The 7,601-nt window shown below is 42.9% G+C and overlaps 1 long non-coding RNA gene across 1 annotated transcript; it reads right to left on the bottom strand.

The window, feature by feature from the left end:
- Positions 1 to 2,704: 2,704 nt before the first annotated feature.
- Positions 2,705 to 3,728, bottom strand: LOC147308479 (uncharacterized). Its single transcript, XR_015126117.1, has 2 exons — positions 3,218 to 3,728; positions 2,705 to 3,137 (listed from the first exon to the last, which is right to left on the bottom strand). It is a non-coding gene; the product is annotated as an uncharacterized LOC147308479 (long non-coding RNA).
- Positions 3,729 to 7,601: the final 3,873 nt, after the last annotated feature.

Below are 7,601 nucleotides of genomic sequence, written 5' to 3' on the forward strand. Positions count from 1 at the left end.
TTTGTGAAGTCACACAGCCCTACAGACTGTTGAGTGACCCCATGGCAACCACCTGTCACTAGGGAAACTTTTTTAAGATTAGGCTTAAAATTTTCCTTTTTGACAAAGCTTTTAACTTAATCTAATGTGCTGATTTTATTGTTTTAAAATTAATTCTAATTAATCTAATTTTTTTAATTGTTATTCAATGTATCATTTTTGGCATGTCACGTGTACAGCACTTTGTTTTCAGCTGGGAGTTGTCTGAAAGTGTCTGAAAGCTATATAAAGTGCTTGTTTGCTTGCCTATAGTTAGGGCTGAACCAGATGACCCTGAACCATCCCTAATTTATCCTGCAAGAGGTTTAGGCTGCTGGGAGGCTTCCAATGATGCTCTGTGTTTAATCCATCGTTTTACTCCATGTGTGTTTATTCATCACTATTATATTAATCCTTAGCAATTATTAAACAATGGCTCTTTTTCTTATAGTCTTTTCTCTTGTCTTCCCGTTTCAAACCCATTCAGTCACAGTAGGTGGCTGTCCATCCCTGATCCTGCTCTGATTCTTCCAGTGACTTTTTCCTTCCCACTATGACCAAGTACTTGTTAATACAGAGTGGTGTAATTGTTGAGATTTTGAATTGACAAACAATGATGGGGCCTTCAGTTGATGAGTGGTTTATTACAGTTGACAGATTGATAATTTAGCTGTTTATTAGTTTGCCAATCAAAAATATCTTCCTGTGGATAAGATCAAAATATCTTCAATGGAAGTGCATGTCAGTACAACAGGAAAGCATAAGGGAGGTGGTTAAATCCTATTGTCATGGTCCTGGGTCGTTGACCCAGCGTTTTGTTTTGTGATTATTTCCCTCTGTCTAGTTATTCTGTGTCCTCCCCCCTTGTGTCTGGTTCGGGTTCTAGATTTCCTGTTTTGTTCTGAAAGTCTGTGTCTGTTGTCATTGTGTTCAGCTTGTGTCCTCCAGTCATCATGTGTATTCAGATCAGCTGTTCTTCCCTCCTGTGTGCGATTACCTGATTACCTTGTGTGTGTATATTTAGTGGGTGTCGGTCTGTGTTTGTTGTCGGCTCGTCTGCGTTCATCCATGTATCACTGCGTTCCTCCGTGTAGCTCTGCATTCTATGGTGTTTCGTTCCTGTCTCTGCGTCTCTCTGCCCCGCACCCTTTTTGTATGGTCTCAGGTTTGTCTTTAGTTTCTCCCAGTTTAGGTTTGTAATTGCTCATGTTGAGTTGCCTGTTTTTGCCACCACCACCACCTTGTAAATAAACATCACTCTGTCATCAGGGCCCTGTTTCAGGAAGCCGGTTTGGAAAACTCAGAGTGAAAAACGACACTCACGGTTGAGTAACCCCGAACTGTCCAACTCGGAATATTCCGTTTCAGAAAGGCTGATAACAATTAGTTCAGTCAACGCGGAGTTGCTTCAACCCCAAGTGAAGCGCGCGGACGAGGATACATAAAGCCCTGATAAGCGGAGCACAGATTAAGCGAGTCACCATGGAGACGGAGGGAAAGAAGGCGCGGTCAATGTATTTCACAGCGCTTGAGGCCGAAATTCTGATGGCAGCATATGCCGATAACATGCAAATTCCGCGGAAAAAAGTAACACAGCCACAGCTGCAAAAGCATGCATGGCAAAACATAGCCGACAGAGTCAATGCGTGAGTGTTAATTTAAACATTGATCGAGGGATTTCCACCCATTTAACACGTTATTTTATCATATGTTATTTTATTTGTTATTTTATACATTTTATTTTGTGATGTGATGTGAGCGCAGGTGCAACCCAACAGGCCCCAAACGTGCCTGGCAGCAAGTAAAAATGAAATATAAAAATATAGTCCAAACAGGTAAGGTGTAATTGTATTATGAGCCATAGTGCTTGGTCTGTTTGTCCCATGTAAATCAATTGCAGTTAGAGGCTACATTAATTTTCTTCCTGTAAGCACTTATTGAAATTATCTGAGCACATTACAAGTACATATTTGCTTACTCTGTATGCTCAAATGTGGCCCGTTATAGCCAACAGAAAAAAAGCGGAGGCCCGAAAAACAGGTGGGGGTCCTCCACCACCACCACTCACAGAGGCTGAGCAGTTGGCCCTCAGCCAAAACAGTGGGCGCCCTGTGGCCGAAGGCATCTCTGCGGGGACATCCTCTGAGGCAATAACCCCGCAAGACACAAGTGCCTACATAGGGGGTAACTTCAAAATAATACATGATGTGCATACATCCTTTCTTCACAGTCACCTTTGCAGTGCGACACATTCATTTGATAAACTCTTTACCATAATGAATTATTTTGTAGTGAAGTTATTTTCCGACTGATTTTGCCTTCCCTCAGTCTTGGTTGTCTTTGAGAGCATAATGACAATGAAGTGTAAGGTGCTTGGTATGTTTGTTAATTGCCATTTGGTCCCTTGTAAGTTATAAGTGACCTGTATAAACCTCATATTCTATCAGTTGATGGTGTACTGCATCTGGTGCAGCCTCCTGTTGAGCCAGACCAACATGCAGTTGTGAGTAATACTCCACAGATTATATGAGTTTACAGTAGAACAGCAATGTTGTTTATTTCTTTACTACAGGAAAATAATGAAGAAACATTGACAGCTGTTACAGAGGAGGAAGCAACAGAGACACTTTATGAGGTGTACATCTTTTAATACTTTGTGTACAGGAAATACAGGCGACCAATAAAGCCAGTTGAACAAAAAATCTGTTTATTCTTCTTTCAACATGTTGAGGTGATGGGTCAAAAGAAATGATTGTGACATATGGTGTCTCTGACTGCTCTTCCATCTTGTATGTCCGTGGGAGGGTCAGGATGTTCATGGTTTGGATCACTGCTGATGTTTGGTTCAGAAGGACAGTGTTCTCTAATTGTGGCAATGTTGTGAAGAATCACACATGCCACAATAATGTCACATGCCCTTTCTGGGGTGACCCTGAGTCTTTGCAGGCACTGGAACCGGGCCTTAAGCATTCCGATAGTCATTTCAATTCTGGCTCTTGTCCTGCAATTAGCCAGATTATATCGCTGCTGTGGGCCCGGTTCAGGGTCAGGGTAAGGGGTAAGCAAATAGGGTAAACATGGATACCCCCTATCACCAAGCAAGTAGCCAGTGAACTCTCCTAAGACAGAAGGGTACACTTCAGTTCAAATGTCCCTGAAGCAATTGGTCTTTATATATTTTAAAGTATTCTCAACTCACCATGTCCAAATTTTGTGCTCAGTGTACATTCACGGAATATTTGTGAGTCATGGACAGAGCCTGGCCGCTTGGCTTCCACATTTGTGATAATGTTGGCAGCATCACATATGATCTTCACAGTGCAGAGAACACAAATTAGCATCCATTACTATAATGAAATAATTTGTTAGTTTGACATGCTACAGGGAACTATGTACCTGTACATTAATGCTGTGGAAAGACTTCCTGTTCACATAGTCTCCTTCATTTACTGAAGGAGCAATGATTGGAATGTGAGTGCCATCTGTACAGCCAATCACGCCTGGGAACCCTGAAAATAAATGTAAAATTTAAGTAGTAGTTCAAGTATCACCACATCATACATTAAGTTTTGGTCATCCTGATACCTGCAATTTTGTGGCATCCCTCTTTGATAAATCTTGTGGGTCTGTGACTGGGGAACACAAACGAGTACAGGAGACGTTTCAGTGCAACTGTAACATTCCTGACTGCCCGACAGACGGTAGCCTTGGAAACGTGCTCAGCGTCACCAATATTATACAGAAAGCTCCCGTTTGCAAAAAACGAAGTGCAATACAAATAATATGCAATGAACTGAGAGCATGTCCGCGATGTGTCACATGCGTGATATATGGCCTGAGGATGTTATCAAAATAACTTATAGATTGTGCTGAGAAACGGTAACGTTCGCACAGAAAATCATCAGGAAATGATAAAATGTCCAAACGCGCTCTGATCACTCTCTCCCGGCGGAGAGCTCTGCGGAGAATTTGGGCTTCACGATCTACTGGCTCTTCAAGGAAGTGACACGCCATGTCCGACACTTCCTACTGTCAGGTTTCCGACAAAGGGGCGGAGACAGTCAGGGTTAGTTGTAGTAAACCTGCTAGGGGGCAGGTTAGCTTCACGGAGTGTGTCGTCATAGTGACTCACTCAGGCTGCAGCTGAACTCGCTTTGTGAAACCGAAAACCCAGAGTTTTCGTTAACTCAGGGTATACTTACTCAGTTTTTCCACTAAACCGGCTTCCTGAAACAGGGCCCAGTTCGCTGCATCTTGGGTCCTCCTTTTCCTCCACACCACACGGCTCCCTCCGCCAGCCGTGACACCTATTTTATAATCAAATTGTTTATTTCCATAGATAGGGTCTATTGGTAATTCAAATATCAGAGTTCCCTCAGAGACTGACTTTCAAAAAGACAAGGACAAAAAGAAATAGCATGTGCGACAAACATAGACAACACTTGAATTGGGTAAACGGTTTGTATAGTACGCACCTATTCTGTGGCCTTAACACTGTTAAGCCCAGCCACCTGTGATTAGTATGAACTTCTGGTTGATAAAACTAGAATCCCACTAGCTCTAGCTTCAAATTTGATCATTGAGGTCCAGCCAAGAAATACATCTAAGTCATTCACACTGTTGACAGTGTTATATGTTTAAAAGTAACCTAGTCAGTTTTGAAGATTAACAATGGCTAACACTGAGCAGTGCTGATTTTCTAACACTGGAATATTTCTAACATTTTGAGTTATTTTCCAGTGTTAGAAAATCAGCACTGCTCAGTGTTAGTCTTTGTTAATCTTCAAAACTGACTAGGTTACTTTTAAACATACAACACTGTCAAAAGTGTTAATTTAACACTCAACAGTGTTGTATTTAACACTCAGAGGTGTGGACCCATATAGACACTCTGTAGTGTTAATTTAACACTGGAGATTTCTTTTTCAGGATTAGACTGTGAAATAAGTGTGATTATTCTGAGAATACTATGATATTACTGTGTTTATTCATTATTTCAATCACTGGTTATTTTCTATTGACACTAACTAAATCCTCCGCAAGATAAATCAAAGCCAGTTTACAAAAAGGCTTCATAATTAAATTGGTTGTCACAAATTATAATTAGACAGGAAAAGGAAATAGTTTTCTACATGCCTACAACCTGAACATGCAACACAGTAGGCATCGGTGAATCAACAAGGAAGTCAACTGTTTTACATAAGTCAATGTGATTCAAATTCAAATTCAAATTCAAATTCAAATTTTATTTGTCACGTACAGTCATACACAGTACGATATGTAGTGAAATGCTTGGACAACTGCTCGTGACCTAAAGAAAACAAAAAAGGAAAGGCTATGAATAAGATAGGAAATAAATATGAAAAATTAAAAAGGGTAAATTTAACTAGGAAGGAATAAAATATAAATTAAGGTTAAAAATGAAATAACTGTACAACACAAATTAGAATGAAGGGTAAATTTAACTGGGAAGAATAAGATAAAATATATAAATTAAAGTTGAAAATAAAATAACTGTACAACAAAATACACAATATAGAACTATATAAGAATGTATGAAGAAATCTAAATATAAATAAATATATACACAATAACAGCAGCTGTACAAGTATTAACTGGAAATGAAGAATATAGTGACCAGTGTTGTGCAAAACCAAAGTCCAGAAAGTCCAGTGTGTGTGTAAGAACCATATGTGTGGGTCAGTACTGTGTGGTGGTGTGATTGAGAGACCGTATCGCCTGCGGGAAGAAGCTCCTCCTCAGTCTCTCTGTGTTGGTCTTCAGGGAGCGGAATCGCTTTCCTGACCTCAGCAGAGAGAACAGTCTGTTGTTGGGATGGCTGAGGTCCTTCACGATCTTCCTGGCCTTGGTCCAGCACCGCCTGCTGTAGATTGAGTGCAGGTCAGGGACCTCGGAGCGGATGGTGCGCTCAGCTGACCGCACAACCCTCTGTAGAGCTCGTCTGTCCTGCATGGTGCTGTTCCCGAACCAGGTTAAGATGTTTCCCGCCAGGATGCTCTCTATGGTGCACGAGTAAAAGTTCCTGAGCACCTTGGAGGGCAGTTGGAAGTCTCTCAAGCGTCTGAGGTGGTAGAGACGCTGTCGGGCCTTTTTCACCACGGTGTTGATGTGACAGGACCATGACAGGTCCTGCGTGATGTGAACTCCGAGGTATTTGAAGCTGTCCACTCTCTCCACTGGGCACTCGTTGATGACGGGGGTCTGGTAGTTCCTCTCCTGCTTAGTGCTGAAGTCCACTATCAGCTCCTTTGTCTTACTGACGTTTTAGAAGGAGGTTGTTCCTCTGGCACCAGTTCTCCAGATTCCTAATCTCCTTCACGTAGGCCGTCTCGTTGTTATCAGAGATCAGGCCCACCACGACGGTGTCGTCAGCAAACTTGATGATGGTGGTGGAGCTGGTAGTGGCCACACAGTCATATGTGTACAAAGAGTACAGCAGGGGGCTCAGAACACACCCCTGGGGGGCTCCAGTGCTGAGAGTGGTGGAGGCTGAGACATGTCCGCCCATCCTTACTGCCTGTGGTCTGCCAGTTAGGAAGTTGGAGATCCACTGACACATAGATGAGCTGAGTCCCAGATGCTCCAGCTTGGTGGTGAGTGTGGAGGGAATTATGGTATTAAATGCAGAGCTGTAGTCTATGAAGAGCATTTTAACATAATTCCCCCTTCTAGTGTCCAAGTGAGTGAGTGATGTGTGGAGGAGATGAGAGATGGCATCGTCTGTGGAACGATTTGGACGGTAAGCGAACTGTAGTGGGTCCAGTGTGTGTGTGATGAAGTCTCTGACCAGGCGTTCAAAGCACTTCATCACTACTGAGGTGAGGGCTACAGGGCGATAGTCATTGAGAGAAGCAGGGTGGGGTTTCTTCGGGACAGGAACAATGATGGACTCTTTGAAGCATGTGGGGATCACCGACTGAGATAAAGAGATGTTGAATATCTCAGTGAACACAGGAGCTAGCTGGTATGCACAGTCTCTTAGGATACGACCTGGGATGCCGTCTGGTCCTGCTGCTTTCCTGGTGTTCACTCTTTTGAAGGCTCTCCTTACTTCATGCTCGGAGATGACGAGCACGTTTCCGGTGCTGGCAGTATCTTCCTGTCTGCAGCCGTTAGCGCCGCTAACACTAGCATTGTTGGAGACCTTAGCTGCAGCCTCGAAGCGAGCATAGAAAGTGTTCAGCTCGTCTGCCAAAGTCACGGCCGCGTTCGTCATACCGGTTGTTGGTGTTTTATAGTCCGTTATTGTCCTTAGTCCCCGCCACAGGCTCCTAGAGTCACTCTGTTGGAGTTGTGACTCTAGTTTCCTCCCGTAGCGCTGCTTCGCCTCTTTCACCGCCCTCCGCACGTTATATGACGCGGCTTTGTACGGGAAATGTCATTACCTTCATCTCCAGTTAACCAAACAGTCAGAGTCATGGATTGGTTTTGGTCATTAGTTTGGTGTTTCTTACTCCTGACAGGTTTTCTGCGTCCTTACAGCAGTGAGTAACACATAATTCTTTATATAGAATATATAGAAGCACTATCTGTACAAAAAAGGGGGGAACGATGGTTATAAA

The sequence above is a fragment of the Aulonocara sp. 'chitande type north' Nkhata Bay genome, linkage group LG18, assembly GCF_057382095.1.
Source record: "Aulonocara sp. 'chitande type north' Nkhata Bay isolate Kocher_YH1m ecotype deep benthic linkage group LG18, A_spYH_male_GT1.1, whole genome shotgun sequence".
Taxonomy (NCBI): Eukaryota; Metazoa; Chordata; class Actinopteri; order Cichliformes; family Cichlidae; genus Aulonocara; species Aulonocara sp. 'chitande type north' Nkhata Bay.